Raw genomic sequence first — 22,864 nt, forward strand, 5'->3', positions numbered from 1 at the left:
ACATTCTTGTCCTACAATGATTATTAAGACTTTTTTCTTTTTTTAAGATTAATTAATTTATTTTAGAGAGCAAGAGAGTGAGAAAGCATCCATGTGAGAGCAGGGTTGGGGGTTTGTGCAAAGGGAGAAGGAGAGAGAGAATCCCAAGCATGCTCACACCCAGGGCAGAGCCTGACATGGGGCTCAATCTCACGACCCTGAGATCGTGACCTGAGCTGAAATTAAGAGTCAGACACTTAACTGACTGAGCCACCCAAGCACCTGGGAACTTCTTTTACTCTCAGAAGTGACTGGGTTGCATGGTCACTCTACTTAAGAAGCTTCTCATGACGTGGCCCCTGCCTACCTTTCCGACTTCATTCTTCACTATCCTCTGATTTGTCTTTATTCTTCAGCATGACAAAAATGCTTATAATTCCTTACCTCCAGAATGCTAGTTTTTTTTTTTTTTAAGATTTTATTTATTTACGAGAGAGAGAGAGAGAGAGAGAGAGGCAGAGACACAGGCAGAAGGAGAAGCAGGCTCCATGCAGGGAGCCCGATGTGGGACTTGATCCTGGGACCCCAGGACTGCTCCCTGGGCCAAAGGCAGACACTAAACCGCTGAGTCACCCAGGGATCCCCAGAATGCTAGTTTTACTTTCAAGTCTTTGCTCATGCTTCCTCTCTGCCTCAAATTTCCTTTACATTTTCTCCATCCCAAACTTTAATGCCCAAAAGTCTTTCTTGTGTTATATGGGTTACTGAGTTATGTATCCCTCCCCATCCGTCATTTCTCATTTGTACACATATCTATCCTTGTGCTGACCAGATTATGTTACGATCATCTATTTAGGAATAGATGTCCCCAGAACAGACTGTTTAGGAATAGACAGTCCCAACTGTCCCCCTTAGACTGTGAGATACTTATGAGGAGCTTTGATCTGCCCATCTTTGATCCATCAGGGTCGAGCACAGTGTCTGATACCTGTGAAGTGACACCCTCAGAAATAACTGATGAATGACTGAGTCATACAAATTTGAAGTAAGAGATTGGTTGTAAAATTACCGCAGTGGGGCAATAAAGGGAAAGCAGAAAGAGAGCTAGAAACAGACATGAATAAAAGTAAAACAAATTACTGAGCTGACCACACAGGGAGAGATGACTAGCAGTCCAAACAGCAGCCTCAGAGTCATGCCTCAAATTAAGCTCAGAGCCCAGAGGGATTTGGTCTGATGGGTGCCATGGGATACAGCCTGAAAGGTAGATGAATGGTGTTTCTAGTCTAGCTGGTTTGTTAGATTTTGGAGTAGAAACCTACCCAGGATTTGAGGTCCAGAGCCTCAGGAGCTCAGGCTGAGGGCTGGCCCCAGCAGGAGCCCTGGGGGTGCAATCCAGAGACAGGCCACACGCCTGGGAGAGGATGAAAGAAATTTGAGGCCTGGGAGATTCATGTAGACCCCACTCACTGCACAGATAGCAAGCCTCCTTCCTGATGTCCCAGCTGCATTGGTCAGGTCTGACTCCAGGCCCTGGCCCAGGGGAAAGTCAGGTTAAAGAGCTGAAGCATCTGCCATTCAGTGAGGCAAGGAAAAACAGAGGCTGTCACCTGCAATTAATGGTAACCACAAGCTAGGCTTTAGATAAACACGATCTATTTGGAGGGGCCCAGGAGCATCCATATGCTTACCCTCCGAAGAAGGCAACACATATGTTTTGGCCTATTAAGCTACATGTTTATCTTCCTTCAAGGCAAAAAGGAACATCTGTCAGCAGGCCCTTGCACTTCATTTCCATGGTGAATACTAAGCTTTGTCGGATGCCAAGTCAAGTCACAAAAATGGAAAGTCTACAGGCTTGGCTGCAAGAGAAACCCCACGGAACTGCCCCTTCGAAGTTCAAAATATGGGCCACCGGTGTCGTGTCCCAACACTTTATCTGAGCTCCATGCCCTTGTTACTCATGTTGCACTGTGTCTGGGCTTCTCTACAAATAAGAACTTTCTCTTTCAATTCCAGTGTTGGATATTCTTGCTGAGAAAAGCCAGAGGTTAAGAGACTTCAAAAGAAATACAGAGAACTTGTGGACTGCCAGCTGAGCGCTGTGATAGGTTCTGGAGCTACGCAGACACGTGCTCTAGCCTTAGCTCTAGCCTTGCTTAGCTGCCCATTTTCGAATGAGCTATGTCCCAGACCTTCATGGAATGGACTTTGAATTAGTGTAGTTCTTAGCACTTACTCAACCTGCAATAATTACTAACTATTATACATTTAACTTCCGGGTATACTGGGTAGTGCTGGTCCTTAAACCAAGTAGCTAGAGAGAGAATAGTCCCTCTTCTAGTAAACGTTGGACTGCATGCATCTGGCTCTATGTCATCAATACTGTCGGAAATCAAGTTCCAAAGCTCAGACCTCAGTGCTTCCAGAGCCAGGCATGTCCCAACAACCAGAGCACTGAGATATCACCCATAATTTAGGGTCCTCAGCTTCTGACGTCTTAATAACCTTTCTGTTTTTCAGGATGTTTATTATTTAGGAACCCCACCAAAGAAAAATAGCATCTCTGAGTACCTCCCTAACTTCCAAGCCCCCTGTGGGCAAACCATAAACTTTTATTTAAAAGAGATGGTATCTGGGAGCACCTGGCTGGCTCAGTTGGTGGAGCATGCAACTCTTGATCTCGGGGTTGTGAGTTTGAGCCCCACATTGGGCATACAGATCACTTAAACAAATAAAACCTAAAAGAGAGATGGCTATCTGGTTGAGCCAAACCAGGCGGTTTTACTAGCAAAATTTTATTTTTCCTGAATCATTTTTTCTGCCTAGAAAATTACAGGTCATTAACTTGTCCTCTATAAATGCCAGCAAAGCTTTCCTATGGAGAACCTAAAAGTGATATTTAGAGCTATATTACAATTATCATACTCACCCGCACACAAAATACAGAAATACATGCTGTGTAGGAGCCTTGGTATCCCCCAATTAAATGAAAATAGATGAGTCCAAGGAGAGGTAGATGGCAAGAGTATGTTGGCGTATTTGACTTCTCTCTATGAGGCCTGTCTTCTTGCACAGGCCCCTAGCTCGGGTTCACTCATCTAGCAGGACAGCCTGCATTCTGGACTGTCACACATCTCTATTTTGCCCATCAGTCACCAGTGCCTTTAGAAAATCATGGTGCTTCCTCTGGGTCAGGACTCAGGAGGTTCCTGAAGGTTCCATCTAGCTCTTTGGTTCCTACTTTTTGAACTTTTAAAGTTAGATATTTCTTTAAAAAAAAAAATTATATACTTATTCATGGGAAACACACAGAGAGAGAGAGAGAGAGGCAGAGACACAGACAGAGGGAGAAGCAGGCTTCCTGCAGGGAGCCTGATGCAGGACTCAATCCCAAGACCCTGGGATCACGACCTGAGCTGAAGGCAGACGTTCAACTGCTGAGCTACCCGGGTGCCCCAGGTTAGATATTTCTCTATGTTCCTGGCTACTACATACTAACTCAAACAGGTTAAACAAACATTAATTTTCAAAAAAACGTGTATCACATCACATCTGACCTACATGACCTGTATATTAGTACATTAATAAGCCCACATCAAGCTATATAGAAATCCCATCTTAAAATCCCATTAGGGAAATATCAGAAAGGGAGACAGAACATGAGAGACTCCTAACTCTGGGAAATGAACAGGGGTGGAGGAAAGGGAGGTGGGCAGGGAGTGGGGGTGACAGAGTGACGGGCACTGAGGAGGGCACTTGATGGGATGAGAACTGGGTGTTATGCTATATGTTGGAAAATTGAACTCCAATAAAATAAATAAATAAATAAATAAATAAATAAATAAGCAAAAAAATAAAAAATAATAAAAAAATAAAATCCCATTAGGTTATCATTCACACAAATATTAAAATTAACAACTCAATCCCTAATGTTTTTACCTAACCAAGAAGTGAGATCTCCTCATTCTTAAAGAGATGAGTATTGGGTATATGGTTACAATAACATAAGTCTTAATCAGTAGAGATTTTTAAATATGTCCTGAGACTAAAACTATACTTTTATATATCAGTCAATCCACTTTGGGCACCATATTTTACATAAGCAGAAAAATCCCAGCAGGTTTGGCTGCTAGAAGCCCAATCTGGATTATAATGTGATTCACATGAAGCAGCATTTGACACGTCCAAGGATCCATCTAACCCATGCAAAGAGAGTTTAACACTTCAAGAACCAGACATTTGCCTTTAAAAAAAAAAAAAAAAAAAAAAAGCTAGTGGAAGAGACTGAATTATGTCTTCTCTTAATTCCTAGCACAGGAGGTAAATCTAATTCCTAGAAAAAGAAATGAAGCCCAGGGGCCAGCTCTCAAAGTCAAGACGTCCCGCACAAAGCTACTACTCTCCAATTTTGGTTTCTGAGCCCAGGTCATGGCATCCAGCTATTCATTGCGGCTTTGATAGTCTGGCATCTCCTCCTTGCTTCCTGAGCTCACCCTCAGGACTCACAGCTACTTTTGGTCTTAGTGAATTCCTATCTTCTAAACTCACATCGCATCATGGCTTTCATGTTCTGGCCTCCCCTGGCATCCCCTCCACACTCCCTTCGCAGGATGTCCTCCCTTCCCTAGTGTTACCTCTTGTCCTATTTCCTGTGGAGTAGATGTCTTTCAGGTTCCTTACACCCACTCTGGACTCCTGCAAACAGTCTTCTTAAATGTGGAGGAATTTATAGTCCTTTTCCCTCTCACCTGACTTGTATCCTTTCCTCTTAAAACGCTCTTAAATAAATCAGCCTTGAAATTGAAGACGCTGGCTTGCACCATGATAGGGGTGAAAGGGCAGTACAGTGGTGAAAGTAGGAGAGTCAAAGAGGGAGATCCAAAGGGATGGTCTCCCTCTTAATTTCTCCATCTCCTTGTACTTCCTCTTGTTAGTATTTGGGCAGTATTCTCTTAGGATCATGCTACAGTTTGGCATCAGGCAGGTCAGCCATCTTCCTTTTAAGTAGGAGCTAGGAGGGCATTGTTCTTCTACAGCCTCTACTGAGGCAGGTCCCCAGGACATTGGAGCACCAGCTATGTGTCAGATCAAGAAGATCCCTGAAATTCTTTCTAAGGTGATTTATCTTTTCATTCACTATTGAAATAACTCTTCTTTCAACCTCACATATAAGCCTTCCAGACAGCTTCAGGATATCCATATGGAGGGGACTTAGTGGTAACAATCTATTTGAAAAGGGAGTTAAAGGGAGTAAAATCTATTTGAAAAGGGAAGCTATATTTGCATAGAAAGTCGATGGTTTGAGGTTCAATTATACGTTCTAAATCAATTCTCTTTTAAATGGCAAGATTTTCTATAGATATAATCCACATATTATGTAACATTATTTTTAATTGCCCTTATCAAAGAATGGGTAATTCATGGAGGTTATAGGGGTAAAAGGCTCCACATCATCCTTGGACATCCTTGGATATCCATGGCTTTACTTTTTCTCTAAACATTCTCCATATATATAGTGAAAAATAATTTCTTTTTTGATGATTGTATTTATTTATTTATTTATTTATTTATTTATTTACTGAGAGAGAGCATTCTCACACCAGTGGAGGAGGTGCAGAGAGGGAGATGGAGAGAAGAATCTCAAGCAGACTCCCTGCTGGATTTGGAGCCCAACGCAGAGATCAGTCATGATCCTGAGATCATGACCTGAAGCCCAAATTAAGAGTCAGATGCCCAACAGCCTGAGCCACCCAGGCATCCTGTGAAAAGTCATTTCTTAATTATCCCTCCAGTCTGTGGAATTTCCTCAGGGCTGAGAGCTGTAAGCCAGCTGGTGGATACCTCCACAATGGGCCTGCTACTGAGCCTGTATTGTCTAGTGCAATGGTTCTCAGCAAGGGATGTTCCTTACGCTCACCTGTAAATCTTAAAACCCACTAGTGCTTAGGACCACCCCCCAGACTTATTGAATAAGAATGTCAAACACCACGAGGACTGCAAGTGATTCTAATGTACTTAACCTTGGACAAGATATCTGAGCTAATGAGAAAAACCAAGTTGGGATTTGAGCTCTGTGAGTTTTAAGCTGGAAGTCACAATATTGCCAATGATATTTACATAGCTTAGAGTAAGTAGTTAAACCCTTGAGCATGAACTTTTCTCATCAGTAAAATAATGACAAAAATGCTTCCTATATCCCCCCAAGGTCATTATACAGAAATGACGTGACAGCTGTGAAATGTCTACAGGTCTTAGAGCTCTGCAGCCCTATACAGATGCTAGTATTACTGTTCAATGGCCCTGTGCTCTCACCATCCAAGGACTTGGAAGCCTTCTTGGCCTGCAATCTCTTTCCCTTTGTCTGTGCTTGATTCCAGCTCTTTCTATTGCAGGAAAGAGACTCACTCAATTTACTTCAAGAAATGGGTTTGTTTCTAAACCTAGAGGTGTAGTGAAACTAGGACCGGAACAGGAACCAGAGAGTCATCAGAAAGTAAGGCCATTCTGGGGACCGTCAACATCGCTAGTGTCTTCTCATAGGCCATACAACCTCTCTGGTAGAAAGTCTTTGCCAGCGCCTGATCCTGATTGTCTTCATACTCATAACCCCACATGGACCCTCACTAACCTCATGGAATTCACTCAACCTCTTGCCCCCTCTATGTATGCTTTCAGCTTCGGCTCTAGTTACCAACTATTAAGTGGTCTCAGCATTTTCTATTTCAAATATCTGAAAGATAAAACTGACATGATCTATTCCTGGGTCAGTATTCTAATAGCCAATTTTGGGTTAAGTGCCCACCCTTAGCCAAATAATAGTTACAAGGTAGGCAGAGATGAGCAAGAGAATAAAAGCACACAATGTATAAAGAAGTCTCCTCAGCAGGGGCTGTAAGCAGGGCCGTTCCACTGAGCAGGATCTGTGATTGACATCTCTCAGGCAATGTCTCGGTTCTTTTTTCCTCTGGTATAAGGCAATGAGTGCAAAATGTTCATCTTGTCTATGAGAAAAATCACAATATCATTTTCCTGGAGCATGAGATTATAAAGGGTTATAAACTATACTCAGGTCAGCAACTCCAGCCAACTATATCCAGCCACAGGATATAGTTGGGGTCCAGCTTTGAACCACTTGGGTTTATTTGGAGACCCCAAGCTCCAGATGCCCATGTCCAGTCACTTCTTCTAACTTAATGTGCCTCCTGGGACCCAATACTACAGCGCTGGTTCCCTTTCTTATCTCTGTCTTCTCTACTACCCAAACCCAAGGCAGTCACAGTCTCTTCTAAACTTCTGAGCCACTAGGGATCGTTGGTCATAGTCCATGAGTCTCATTCCAGGAGAAACACCCAATTCAAGTTTTCCTCGTTGTCTAAAGAATTTGCTTTTACAATCTCTGACTCATACATACATTCTCCGGCTTCTAAAAGTAACCTTCCCTTCCCCTTGGAGATTACTGAATTCTCTTGTCACCATTCCAGTAGAATCCTTATTTTTTTAGGCCACACTGAACCCCTATCAGTACTGTACTGGAAAAACAAGGCTTTGTCCACCCTAATTTCACCTCTGGGTGGCTTGCTTTCCCCCACATTTCCCAGTGTCTCCTGCAAGCCATTGTCCTCTCTTGCAGCCCTTCAAATTCCCAGCTATTGCTATTCTTTCCTCCACCACGTGGTGGCACTGCTCTCCGACAGCCTCTTTACCATCCCTGGATTAAAAGATGAGGCTCCCATTAGAGTCTTTGGATTTACAAGAGGATTTCTCCTTCAGTCTCATTTTGGATGAATATCGCTCTGTATTAAACTCCCAAATCTAGCCTTTTCTCTGCATTTTTATTGTCCCCCAGATAAGAAAATGTTTGAGAATATTTAAACCTCATCAGCCAGCATTGCACTTAGAAGTGCCCACTCACCACCGACTGTGAACCAAGACCTAAGGAAAAGGTCCAAGTGCCCTGACTCTCCTAACTTAAATTGAGTTTCCTGTCTCCTGCTTAAATCAAGTTTCCTGTCTCAGCATCCTGAGGTCAAAAGTCATTGTACCATTTTCCCCAGGAGGCCCTCACATAAATAAAACACTGTTATGAGCTCCCATGATGTTCTCACTCCAGATCTCCACCACATCCATGATTCTCATGCTACCCTTGCATAGAGGGAGAAGAGCAGACTTTGATATCAGACTTGCAGCTATATTCTGGTTGTACTCTTACTGGTTAGTGTCAAACTCTCCTCCTAAGTCTTAGTTTCCTCAGCTATAGAAAGAGGATAACATTGTGAAAAGGAAAAGGAAAAGCTGGAAGCATCACAATTCCAGACTTCAAGTTATATTACAAAGCTGTAGTAATCAAAACAGTATGGTACTAGCACAAAAAATAAACACATAGATCAAAGGAGCAGAATAGAAAACCCAGAAATAAACCCATAATTATATGGTCAATTAATCTTCAACAAAGCAGGAAAGAATATGCAATGGGGAAAACACAGTCTTTTCATCAAATGGTGCTGGGAAAACTGGACAGATACATGCAGAAGAATGAAACCAGATCACTTTCTTAAACCATACATAAAAATTAACTCAAAATGCATGAAAGACCTAAACATGAGACCTGAAACCATGAAAATCCTAGAAGAGAGCACAGGCAGTAATGTCTCTGACATCAGCCATCTTTCTAGATGTGTCTTCTACTATAGCTATAGCTGTCTTCTACTTAGCTATAAAGGGAAATAAAAGCAAAAATAAATTATTGGGACTACATCAAAATAAAAAACTTCTGCACAGTGAAGGAAACAACCAACAAAACTAAAAGGCAACCTACTGAATGGGAGAAGATATTTGCAAATGACATATCTGATAAAGGGTAAGCATCCAAAATATATAAAGAATTTATACAACTCAACACCAAAAAATCAAATAATCCAATTAAAAAATGGTCAGAAGACATGAACAGATATTTCTCCAAAAAAGCTATCTAGATGACCAACAGACACATGAAAAGATGCTCAATATCACTCATCATCAGGAAGTGCACATCAAAAGTACAATGGGATATCACCTCACACCTGTCAGAATGGCTAAAGTCAACAACACAAGAAGCAAGGGTTGGTGCAGATGTGAAGGAAAGGGAATCCTCATGCACTGTTGGTAGGAATGCAAACTGGTGCAGCCACTGTGGAAAACAGTATGGAGATTCCTCAAAAAATTAAAAACTATGATCCAAGAATCACACTATTGAATACTTACCCAAAGAATACAAAAACACTAATTCAGAGGAATACATGCACCCCCATATTTATAGCAACATTATCTACAACAGCCAAACTATGGAAGCAGCCCAAGCATCCATTGGTAAATGAATGAATATAAAAGATGTGATATAGGGGTGCATGGGAGGCTCAGTCGGTTGAGCTTCTGACTCTTGATTTTGGCTCAGGTCATGACCTCAGGGTGAGACTGAGCCTGCTTAAGATTCTCTCTCTCTCTGCCCCTCTCCTCTGCTCTCTCCCCCCTCTCTCTTTCTCTACAAAGGAGAAGATAAAGAAGAAGGAGGAGGAGGAGAAGGAGAAAAGGAAGAGGAGAAAGTGTATATATATATGCAATGGAATATTATTCAGCATAAAAATGAATGAAATCTTGCCATTTGCAATGACATGGGTGGAGCTAGAGAATATAATGCTAAGCAAACTAAGTTAGAGAAAGACAAATACCGTATAATTTCACTCATATGTGGAATTTAAGAAACACAACCAAAAACCAAAGGAAATAAAAGATAAAGAGAGAGAGACAAACCAAGAAACAGACTCTTAACAATAAAGAATAAACTGATGGTTACCAGAGGGGAAGTGGGTGGGGCAATGGATGAAATACGTGATGGTGATTAAGGAGGGCATTTGTTGCGATGAACACCAGATAGTGTAAGGAATTGTTGAGTCACTATACTGTACACTTAAAACTAATACAACACTGTATTTTAACTATACTGGAATTAAAATTTTTTAAATAAAAAGAAATTAAATGGGGATAACAAATCTTAACTCGGAGATTAAATGAGGTGTCATATGCAAAGTACTTGACACAGTACTTGGTGTATAATAGATGTCCAATAAATGCTCATTCCCATTTCTTTTCTCCTTCACAAACTCAAGTCCTTTATCCTAAAATCTTTGTCCAGCCTGCAGGGCTCATCAAGATAATCTATTTTCAATATACAGCTCTGTTTGTTTATATATCTAAACAACAATTACCAAAATGATAACACAGAAGATAAGGTTTTTAACTATAGGATAACAATTTTAAAAAGACAAACCTGTGTATTTCCTTAGGATACAATTTTAATTTATTGATAAGATGAAGATCCAAAATAACAGTGCTTAAACAAGACTAAAGCTTTCCTCTCACTAACGGGGTTTACATAGCAGGAGCTCCTACTACATGGTCATTCATCCATCCCTAGAGTATCGCACTTAGCTTTAGGTCCAAGATGCTTTGCTACAACATCTGCATTGCAGCCATCAGAGGATGGGAAAAGTAAGCCTTAACCCCTTAAGGATGTATGGAAGTTTTGCAAATCATATTTCTCATATTTAGAACTCAGTCAGACTCAACTCCAGGGCGGTTAGAAGGTCAGAAAGGCTGCTACGTATCCAGCTGAAAATGCTACCACTATGAAGGAAAGAGAACAGTGTGCAAGAAAACCAACAGTTTCTGCCATAGTGCTAATCAGGAGTTTTTCTCTACCAAAACAAATACCAAAGTCAGAGTAAGCCACATAAGCCGAAAACTGTCCATGCTGCAAGTAATGACCCATTTATTTCAAACAAATCCATAAAGAAAATTTAACTTCAGCCTAAAACACATATATAAATGACAAAGACTTTCAGCTAAATCAGGGGAATATAGCCATACAAGAAAACATTAAACATTTTATCCTATACAAGCACCAGTTCTTAGGGCCAGTGAGAATCTTAAAGGTGATTTAGTAAAACTTTCCACTTAATGCAAGAATTCCCTGTACAGTAATCTTGACTAAAGCTATCCCATCTTTGCCTGAATGCTTTTAGGGGTGGTTTGTGCAGCTTGAAGGTCCACAGTCCCTGGGAGTTTTGGACAAAGGCAGAAAGACTGAGCCAGCTGGGAACGATGGTCACAACCTGCACCCAGGCACTCAGCCATGTGCAAGGCCAAGGTGTAATAGCTTCAGTCCCAGAACCAATCAAGAATACAAAGTACAGTGGAAGGCAAGAGGTTTTCATCAGTTTGGGTCTAGAGGTAAATTTGCAAAACTTATATATATACATACATAAATATTTTTCCCCCTCCACATAGTTTTGAAAGCCCTAGAGTACACAGTTTTGCCACAATTCTCTTTGCCTGAAAGAAGCATTGATTTGAAGGTGCTCGTGAGACATTTCAGTGACAATTTCAGTACACATCTAGAAATGTGTATCTGGAGTTCAGAGAGAAGACCAAAACTAGACATGTTTCATTAGCTACACAGAAGTTATATTTGAAGTACTGAGAAAAAAGAGCAAATAGATAAAGAGGTTAAAGGAGTTGGGTAAAGGACCTTGCTTTTAGATAATGGAAAGCAGGTTAGAAAAGGTGGAAGATGAAGAAGCTTTTTAACATAAATTTTCTAGGGGCACCTGGGTGGCTCAGTTGGTTTAGTGTCTGACTCTTGATTTCAGCCCAGGTCATGATCTCAGAGTTGTGTGATCAAGCCACACATGGGACTCTGCATTTAGCGGGGAAGCTGCTTGAGATTCATTCTCGCTCTCTCTCTCTCTCTTCCTCTGCCCTTACCCTGTGCACTCTTTCTCTAAAATAATAAAGAAATGTTTAAAATAAAATAAAATTTTTAAAGGGAGGAAAGAAGGTATGAGTCTCTAAAGGAGGACTCATTATGGGGCAAGGGATTCCCCAGGTGGCAGCCAGTAAGAGTTTCTGAGGTCAAGCTCAGACCTGCATTTAGGCCACAAGGGGAGTCATTTTTAGAAGTACTTTGAGGATCTGTTCCATGTTTGGGAGAGAGAGCAGTTAAGGAAAGAGAAAGTCCCCTCTCCAAAGCTAAGTAAACAGAGCCACCAGCAGAGGACATCAGTGACTAAAGTCACTGCCTATGGAGGCATCAGTATAAAAATGAGACAAGAGGATAGGATATGGAGAATGGCAAAAACCTGGGACAACCCAACTTGAAATGACAAAGAGGCACAGCAATATCATCTGGGTTGGCCAGCTAATGTGACTCATGATGATCAAAGTAAAATCTATGAAATGTGAAAGAATTCCCTGGAAATCCCTGAAGGGTGTTTGGAGAGAAAACTCAGTGAAACACCAGAATTACTGCAGGCAAGCCATGATAATCTGAATATAAAAGATTATTTTTGTGATCCTAGCTTGGTAAGGCCTGGGATATACCAATAACAGAGAAGGAAAAAGCTTCCAAAGTTTGGTGTAAATGGTGTCCCATGCTCTAGACAGAATGAGAAGATGGAGATCGTGAAAATGTCATTAGAAGGATCTCCATTTGTGTTAGTGACTTTCAAGAGAGATGTTTAAGTAAGGTGATGGGGCAGAGAGCAAATTCAAAGAAATGACAAGGTGAGTGAATACTGAAAAAAGTATTCAAGAATTGACTCTGTTTTCAAGAAGTTTGGCTGTGAAAAGAGAAAAGAGCTAGAATCACAGAAAACAGGATAAGGAGGTTGAAAGGAGGATTGGAGGTAAGGGACCAGCCTATGAAAGGGAGGCTGAAGAGAGCCAGCAGGGACAGGGCTCATATCCTGGAACCTGCCAGATCCAGGCTTGGGGTGCGGCTCTGTCCTTTAGGAGCTAGGTCACCCTGTGCGTGAGACCCACTCCTCTGGCAGGGTGACTAAGAAGTCAGTCAGTTACCTCAAGTAAATAGCACCCGTGATAAAGACAGACATAGAGCTACAGATGGATGGTAGATGTAGAATATGTACAGGAATAGAGGCAGAGTCAAGAGACATCAAGGAAAAAAGGGAGGGAAGACAGGGATCAATTTGTGACCCTCAAATGGGTAGGGGACAGAGGACATCTTGGATTCCCATCTCTTGCTACTGAGATAACACAAATGCAATATCACCCTAAAAACTCAAAGAGATTTTTTTCTCAAAAATTCCAGTAATAAAATCCAAACTTGGCAGCTTAAAAAGTTGGCCGTTCATCAACAAATGAATGGACAGACAAAATGTGGTGTATGCATAGAATGGGATATTATTCCTTACGAAAGAAGGACACTCTGACATATGCTACAACATGCATGAGCCCTGAAAACATCATGATAAGTGAAATTAGCCAAAGGCAAGAGGACAAATATCATATGATTCCCCTTCACGTAGGCGAATTCATAGAGACAGAAAGGAGATTTAGAAGTTACCAGGGGCTGGAATGGGAATAGAGAATAATTGCTTAAGAAATTCTGTCTGGATGAAGAGAAATCTCACAGAGGAAGACATAGACATGGCCAACAAGCACATGAGGAAATGCTCCGCATCACTTGCCATCAGGGAAATACAAATCAAAACCACAATGAGATCCCACCTCACACCAGTGAGAATGGGGAAAATTAACAAGGCAGGAAACCACAAATGTTGGAGAGGATGTGGAGAAAAGGGAACCCTCTTACACTGTTGGTGGGAATGGGAACTGGTGCAGCCACTCTGGAAAACTGTGTGGAGGTTCCTCAAAGAGTGAAAAATAGACCTGCCCTACGACCCAGCAATTGCACTGCTGGGGATTTACCCCAAAGATACAGATGCAGTGAAACGCCAAGACACCACCCCAATGTTTCTAGCAGCAATGTCCACAATAGGCAAACTGTGGAAGGAGCCTCGGTGTCCATTGACAGATGAATGGATAAAGAAGATGTGGTTTATGTATACAGTGGGATATTACTCAGCCATTAGAAATGAGAAATACCCACCATTTGCTTCAACGTGGATGGAACTGGAGGGTATTATGCTGAGTGAAGTAAAGTCAATCGGAGAAGGACAAACCTTATATGGTCTCATTCATTCAGGGAATATAAAAAATTAGCAAAAGGGATTAAAGGGGAAAGGAGAGAAAATGAGTGGGAAATATCAGAGAGGGTGACAAAACATGAGAGACTCCTACCTCTGGAAAACGAACAGGGGTGGTGGAAAGGGAGGTGGGTGGGAAGATGGGGTGACTGGGTGACAGGCACTGAGGGGGGCACTTGAGGGGATGAGCACTGGGTGTTATACTATATGTTGGCAAATCGAACTCCAATAAAAAAAATATACCAAAAGGAAAAAAAAAAAAAAAGAAATTGTCTGGGATAATGGAAAAGCTTTGAAAATAATAAGGATTGCACAACATTGTAAATGTAATAAATTTTAAGTTATATATGTTCTGCTATGTTAAACATATTTTTAGGTTGGGCACTGGGTGTTGTACCCCTGATGCAGCTAGTTATGTCATCATAACATGAAAGAATGTGTGCATCACGGCGGACTCTCAGGAAGTCCCTGATCAACATTGGCTAGGCCAGCTCAGACTTCCACTTGACCTCCTCCTTCTTTCTCTCCACACAGCACCCTTTCTCCTCTGGGGTGCTCTCTTGGCCCTTAATTCAGAGAATCCCTCAGAATTCTTTCTTGTCCTCCGATTTCAGCCCTGCTATATTTCCTCCCAGCAAAAACACTAAGCCTATTCTGCATGGGTTATGAAAATTCAACCTTTCTCTTCTATCCCCATTTCTGGTGCTTTGTAGTGAAAAGAGGAGTGCCCTAAGGTGAACTAGAGGTTGTAGTGTCTCCCTAGATAGCTTCATAATGATAACAAGAACAGTAACAATAATACACAGTCCACACTATAAAAGTCAACTGTCCTAAACAAAGTAGTTCTTACTAGTTTTTCTTATAAGAAATCATCTTATTCTTACATGATTTTCCTGGTATTTGTCACCTTCTTACCCTTCGGTTATGTTGCAATGATCCCTTTCATCACCTTAACACTGACAGAGTTTTTTCTCCAGTCTTTTTTTTTTTAAGATTTTATTTATTTATTCATGAGACACAGACAGAGACACAGGTAAAGGGAGAAGCAGGCTCCATGCAGGGAGCCCGACGTGGGACTCGATCCGGGGACTCCAGGATCAGGCCCTGGGCTGAAGGCATCACTATACTGCTGAGCCACCCGGGCTGCCCTCCAGTCTAACTTGTGAATGAGTCAGATGGGGATTGAGGAGGCGGACGGGGAAAAACAGTGAGGCTGTATGTACGTGTCTGAAATAAAAAGGATACAGGGATCCCTGGGTGGCGCAGCGGTTTGGCGCCTGCCTTTGGCCCAGGGCGCGATCCTGGAGACCCGGGATCGAATCCCACGTCGGGCTCCCGGTGCATGGAGCCTGCTTCTCCCTCTGCCTGTGTCTCTGCCTCTCTCTCTCTCTCTCTCTGTGTGACTATCATAAATAAATTAAAAAAAATTAAAAAATAAATAAAAAGGATACAGATTGAAAGTTCAGGTACAAGGGCTAACTGTGGAGAGGAAGTGGGATACTTCTTATGCTGATTTGAGAGGACCTGAAGAATGAATGAAGATAAATAGAAATCTCTAAGGAGAAAAGAAGCGATGTGAAAAAGTTAAGGGAGCAGGGTCTCAATCATCCATGAAGCCACACTGGGCATCTCCGTCTAGCCAACTATGAGTCCAAATGTTTCCATCTTGCCAGTAAAAAGAGCCACTCATCTTTTTTTGTTTTGTTCTGTCTGGCTTTTTAACATTCATTGAGCACATGCAGGCAACATGTTAACAGAGGGGAAAGAGTAAAATGCATTTGGCAAAGGCCAGCTCCGGAAGATCCAGTGGGATGGCTGGCAGAGGGCGGAGGAGAGAAACAACTTCCACACCATCTGATAAAAATATGAATCAGCTGTTGTGGGAACATAAAAAAGAACACGGCTAACTCCACCCGAAGACTCACAGGTGACTTCACACAGGTGACGCTGGCTTGGCTGTGAAGTGTGAGTCGGAGTTTGCCAGACACCAAAGGAAATCAGACACAGTAGCCAGAAAGAGTCGCATTTGTAAAGGGCAGGGGATTAGAAGCATGGTGGGTGGAGATAAGAGTAAGGGAAAGTTCAGTGTAGCAGAATCAAAGATGGTGTGCAGGGCCTTGGGAAGGAATTGTGCTGCGGACAGAGCCAGGAGCAGCAGGAAGACGCCTAAGCAGGAGCCTAGGAGACTATGAAGGGTTTTGCATCAGGCGCCAGGCCTCTACCCTATGGATGTCAACGAGTCAGCAAATTCCCAGCATAATCAGCTCTATCTTCAGGTAACTCCGGCAGCAGCGTGGAGTACGAGCCAAAGCACTGAGACAAAGGTAAGGTGACAAGAGTCCAGGGGAGAAAGAGGAGCAAAGCATCAAGGATCACTAAGACAATTCTGTCTTAGAAAACTGGTGGCCCCTCAGGTGCCTGGGTGGCTCAATCAGTTAAGTGTCTGCCTTCTGCTCAGGTCATAATCCCAGGGTCCTGGGATCAAGCCCCACATCAGGCTCCCTGCTCAGTGGGGAGTCTGTTTCTCCCTCTCCCTCTGCCACTACCCCCTGCTTGTGTGCTCTCTTTCTCTCTCTCTCTCTCTCTGTCAAACAAATAAATAAAATCTTTAAAAAAATTTTTTTAATGGTGGCCCCTCTAAGCCATAAGAAAGAAAGTCTGTGGAGGAAGAGGAAGATTGTCATGCTGTGGTTAAGGAAATGACTTGCCAGCAGATAGTTAAAAATGGGTGTCCTCAGATACAGATACCTTAATAAAATCTAGCACAAGTATGTCTCAGATGCTCCCCTGACCCCCTAGTTGGTAACTTCCAAAAACAAATGAGCTTGATTTGGCATGATTTACTTTTAGCCACATGGACGTTGTGACAATGCACGTAATAACAGAGGGTAGTCACGACGGATGACAACTAGTGACAACTACTTTCTTCTTGAAGTGCTTCCAAAAACCATCTGCCCAATATTCTGTTTAATAATAAAAATCAATGGCCGACTCAATCATGTATACTTTTTAGAAATTACCTTCTCCCTGTTTTGGAAAACTTACGCAATATTGTATATCTCTAAATATTTTCATTTTTTAAGTCACTGTTATTCTTCAAAAGCAGATGAGGATGGTCTGGCATCAATCACACCCTCACGTCTTCTCACAGCCCTACGATATTATTCATCTGGGTCTGGGATTTGACCTTATTCAAAACAATTACCTCTTCATTTACCTGACCTGGTATGAGTTGTAATTCCTTCTTAATGTCACTTGCTTGGGCTTTCCAATTTTGAAATCATTTTTGCGGACAAAGAGTATGGAACTAAAATCAGACTTGAGCAGTTTTGTTTTCTCTTTGTCATTGGCAGTTAGCGTTACACCATCTGTTTCAAGCAGCAGGTTTCAGGCGTTTCAGAAATATTCCTTGTTCGGGGGTTTCCAACATGTTAAATCAAAATTGAAATGTTGCTGTCCTTAGCATTTTGGAGTCTCGGGGCATTCTTGTCTGCAGGTTTCCTAACACAGGTCTTATTGATTTATGTCACTCTTTTGTGTTTGTTCTTAGCCATGTGTCCCTCCCTCTGTGTTTTGTGAATATGCTGCCTGTGGATCCTTTATCTGAACTCCTGTTGTACATCCTCACTGAAGTCCCATTGTAATTGCAATGTCGGAGCTGTATTTTTAGACCCACCCCTCTTTCTTCCAGGCAATGTTTTTAATAATGGGCTGAATATCTATCTTTTTCTTCTCGGCTTTCTGTCTGATTTCCCCAGGTAACAATAACCCACATCCTTGACCATCACACACTCCAAGATGACAGAGTCATTTCCTTTAATATTCAGATGACCATCATTTACCCTTCTGTTCTCTTCTTCATTGGTGAGTTAAGCCCCAAGTATGGTGCATTGTATTCTCAAATCTCTGAGAGATGAAGTTACTTTCAAGACATCGATGTATCAGATGCTCTGTTCTTGTCAGATTAGAGCTTTCGGTGGCTATGATGAGGCTGAAATGTCCTTACCCTCCATCAAGTCAATACCTTATTTCCAGGCCAACTTTTACTTTTTATTGTGAAATCATCACCTATGTTCCCTCTCTGGATAAGTGTCCAACAATATCTGCTTTTATTCTTACAAAAATATTCCAGGTCATTTATTTAGTAGTTTAAAATACTTATTAAACATTTTAAACATATGTATAGCATTAGTTTGCTAGAGCTTCCATTTAAGTACCAGAGACCAAGTGACTTGAACAACAGAAATTCATCTTGTCTGAGTTCTGGAGGCTGCGTGTCTGAGATCAAGGTGTTGGCGGGGTTCATTACTTCAGAGGATTGTGAACTAGGGATGTGTTCCAGGCCTCTCTCCTTGGCTTGGGGATGGTTGTCTTTCCCCTCTGTCTTCACATCACCTTTCCTCTATATGTGTCTGTGTCTAGATCTCCTCTTCTTTTAAGGACACCAGTCATATTGGATAAGTGCCCACTCCAATGACCTCGTTTTAGCTTAATGACCTCTGCAAAAACCCATATGGTCATATTCAGTGGTACTTGGGGGTTAAGACTTCAACATATGCATTCTGGTGGACACAATTTAGCCCATAACATGGACACAATTTACCCCATAACATAATGCAATTTAGCCCATAAGACATATTCTGAAGTTAGGCCCCAGGAATATATTAATGAATGCGGTGAAGTCTCTGACCTCATGAAACTTTTTCATGCTCTGGTGGAAACTGGGGAAGGCAGGCAATAAACAGTAAATAGAGGTCATAATGCCAGATAGGAGCATTTAGAATCTAAACAGGCCAGAAGATACATACAGAGTCACAGAGAAATGATGGAGATAGGAGGGCTGTATTTCTAGATGAGGCCACATTTCATAAGAGACACGAGTAAAGTGAGGGCAAGCTGGGTACTTGTATCAGATATACACATTCCAGGCAGAGAGAAAAGACAGGACACAGACCTGAAGCTGGAGCACAGTTGGCATATTCAAGAAGCACAAAAGAAGTCAAGAATAGGAAATGACATTGGCAGGGGGTGGGGTCTTGGTGGATCTGGAATTTATTCCAAGTAGTATGGGAAGCGATTTGAGGATTACACACAGGAGACTGACCTGAAAGAAAATTGTACCAAACATGGATTTTAGGAGATATAGTGTGCAACTCCTTCTGAAATATATGCCATCCCTAATAAAAATGCCTAAACAGTTTTCTGGTAGACTTTATTGAAATTAAGAATTCCTTCTGGAAAACATATTACCTACCTACCTGACAGACGGGTCTTGTCAGAAGCCTAAGAGTCTTACAATCTGCAATTAAACATTCAAATAAAATATCTCTACAAAGAGGGATTCTTTGCATTGGCTTTTTCAGAAGCCTCTTCCCTTATGGCAAATTTGAAATTAAACTTTGACACATGATTGTCATCAATTTGTCTAAGAAGTTGCTTTAGTGAAGGAAATCATATTTATATTTTTGAAGGATCACTCTGGGTCCTGGATAATTCACTTTAGGGTTTCCATTTGGGCTTATAACTTCTTGTATTATACCTCTTTCTTTTGCATATTCCATTTGTTATGCTAGTTTTTTTCAAAATCTGAATTTACTACACAGGTCCTCTGTCTCTAATACAATATATTTAAATTACAAGAAGATAAATGATTACAAAATACTTGAAATGCTAAAGCAAGTCCATTTCTGATACAAATTGACCTTTCTGCAGTAATCAATAAAAAGCTTCCTAAACTCTTTTTTTTTTCATTTCCCTCTTTAAGATCATAATTAAATATATTAAGACTCAACAATAGTTTGGAGATTGCATAGCCAATTAAATAAAACTGATGATCCCTCTTCCACTTAAAAAAAAAAAAAGCAGAAGACTATGCTTTACTTACGTGATTCACATTTTCCAACTAAACATAACATTAGTATTCACTAAGTGAGTCCCAGTAAACATCAAGGAGAAATCACACTGTCAGCAGAAGTCACTTCTTATAACATCTGGTAATATTGAGTGTTTTCAGTTCCAAATTTTAGATGAAATCTTATTAATGGAAAAGGGCAAACTAGAGGTTTTTAAATATACTAGGGTTCTACAAGGTTTGGTTTTGCGTATGTATGTGAAACCTATGAGATGGCCCTAATAAATGAGATACAGAAAAGGGATGTTTTTAAGCAATCGGATCAAATCCAGACCTGGTTTTCCTCTCACCAGGTTGTGTGAGTCCAAGATTAGCTATTCCTGCACGCAGTCTCCCTTCCCAGGCCACCAGTGGTCCTGGGAACGGGGTTAAGGTAGGTCCCTGGTTACCATTCTTTCCTGCTCTCCTCTACCACCTTTATTGAAGACTAAGTATCTGCTGGAAATATAAAGTTATTAGCTAATTGAGATTTTATTTAGTTATGAAACCCAAAGAACAAATGAGTGAGGGGCACAAGGGATGGAATAGGAAAGGAAGTCTGCAAAGAAGAAGGGAGAAAGAAATAGGAAAAATAAAATGTGTTCCATTAAAAAAAACAATCAGTATGTGCAAAGTGAATCACACTCAAGAGATTATTTGCTTAAAGATAAAAATCATCTGAACATATTTCAAGTTAGAAATTATTAGTGCCACATTAAGCAACTGGGAAATTAGGGGCTTGCACTGACAGGCAGCACATATACTAAAAATTGGAACTTGGAAATTAGTAATTAACGTCACAGCAGTGATGCATTTTCTTCCAAATGAATTGTACCACTTTTTGCTTAGGGATGTTAGGCTTTCTGTATGTAATGTTGTTACTGCTGGTCTTTGTTAATCTAAGCTAAGTATTTCTAAAATGTTTATGTCACAATGTACCAAGGCTCCCTCTATTACCAGAATTCTAAGCAAAGAACATTCTAGAAAGCGCCTGTATTTCATCGGCTGATTTTTACTTGATAACTCTTATTTGACAGTGAACTTTTCACAAAATCACCTTAAATATGACACAGTCTGTAATGGTGAAGATACTGTTTTTATTTTTGCTCTCTGAACCCTCAGTTAAAAATCTAGGAATTACTGTGATTTAGAGCACCTGATTAGGAAGCATGAGTTCATACGTGCCATCTTCCTTGAGTTCAAACACTGTAAAAGGTACTACTGTGGCTTCCAAGAACCCTAGCATTCTCCCTCCACAAAGCCATAATTATGTATCTTTGGAGTCATAAATCCATGTTGTTTAAGAGCTAAGTATAGAGGGGGGAAAAATATTGTTTTCCTATGCACATCAAATGCACACATACCCCAACGAATCTGACTGATTTGTTGGGGTATGTGTGCATTGATGCCAAAAAAGTTATCAAGTATTTTTTTTAAGATTTTATTTATTTATTCATGAGAGACACAGAGAGAGAGAGGGTGGCAGAGACATAGGCAGGATCCATGACTCGATCCCAGGACTCCAGGACCACGCCCTGGGCCTAAGGCAGGCACTAAACCACTGAGCCATCCAGGGATCCCCAGTTATCAAGTATTTTAGCGTTATTGCAAGATACCTTTCTGAACTAAGTCACTTGACATACAACAGGTTAACCGAAGTATTCAGAATAACACTGCCAGGCTCAATCTAGCTCAAAGCCTGAGGGGTTTCTTGTGGGAGTTTGGGGTTTTTTTGTTTGTTTGTTTGGGGGGGTTGGCTTTTTTTAATTGACTAAAGAATTAGAACCTAATTATATATTTTCAAATTTTAAGGTAACTGCAAAGTGAAGATACTGAAAATCATTGCTTTGTTCATGTGCTGTCAGTCACCCTAAGTTTGCTGGAGCTTCCCCTGCACTGGTTCCATGTCAAAGTGGGATGCAAGCCAGTCTCTGCAGGAGCACTCATCCTCTTCCCCTTTGTTATGCTGTAGAAAGTTAAGTGGTAGATTCATTGAACTAAAATCGTGTTGAAAAACATTACAATGTCATTTTAAAAATCAATTAAGAATCCAGCAGGCATTGCTATGGGACATTTAAGTGAAAATTTAAATGCGACCCAGGTGTTCTTCTTGTTTTATTCATGTTTATTATTTAAATATTGCATTGATAGCCTAACTATGGCTACCCTAACCTGATCTGGCTTGAGAAGTTGTCACTCAGGCAACCTATAGCCCCAGGCCCCCAAATTAGATCACTTTCTCAATTCACAAGGAACAATTGATGGTCTTGTCTCATAAAATAATAGCGGATTCAAATCTCTTTTCCACTCCCATCTATTTCCAACTCTTTCCCAGGATAGTTGTCCTCAGAGAATTACAGCAGCTACTAACCTCTCTGCAGCAGGCAATTGAAGACACATACAAGAAAACCTGGCTCCAGGAGGCTAGCAACAATGTTGACTGAATCACCATGGATGTGCTCCCTCCCCCGGGGTCCAGAACACACACACACACACACACACACACACACAGAGTCATCACTAGGACTTATGGCACTTTCCCTTAGGGGAGCAAAAACCCAGATCTTTGTCTGATTTTTGGGCTTTGGCAAAATAACTCGCTTATCTAAATCTAAGTATCTTCTTAAAACAATTTTTTAAATGTCTGAAAAATTTGGGGGAAATATTTAAGGTGTACAAAAGGTATAATAATAGAATATGATAGACACCTGCGAAGTCATCATCTAACTTTACAAATATTATCTCTGCAGGTAAAGTCCCCCAGGGTACTCCTTCCCATAGAGAAGACAACCACCACCCACACAGTTCATCTTTCATATGCTTTCACAGATGTTTATGCTGCCCAACATGCAGAAATGTTCTCTGTATAATACTGTATACATTCTTTGGCAACTTGGTTTATGCCTTAAGATTCTGTTATGAATCATATATTTACTTCTCAGGATCCTCT

The sequence above is a fragment of the Vulpes vulpes genome, chromosome 3 (assembly GCF_048418805.1).
Source record: "Vulpes vulpes isolate BD-2025 chromosome 3, VulVul3, whole genome shotgun sequence".
Lineage (NCBI taxonomy): Eukaryota > Metazoa > Chordata > Mammalia > Carnivora > Canidae > Vulpes > Vulpes vulpes.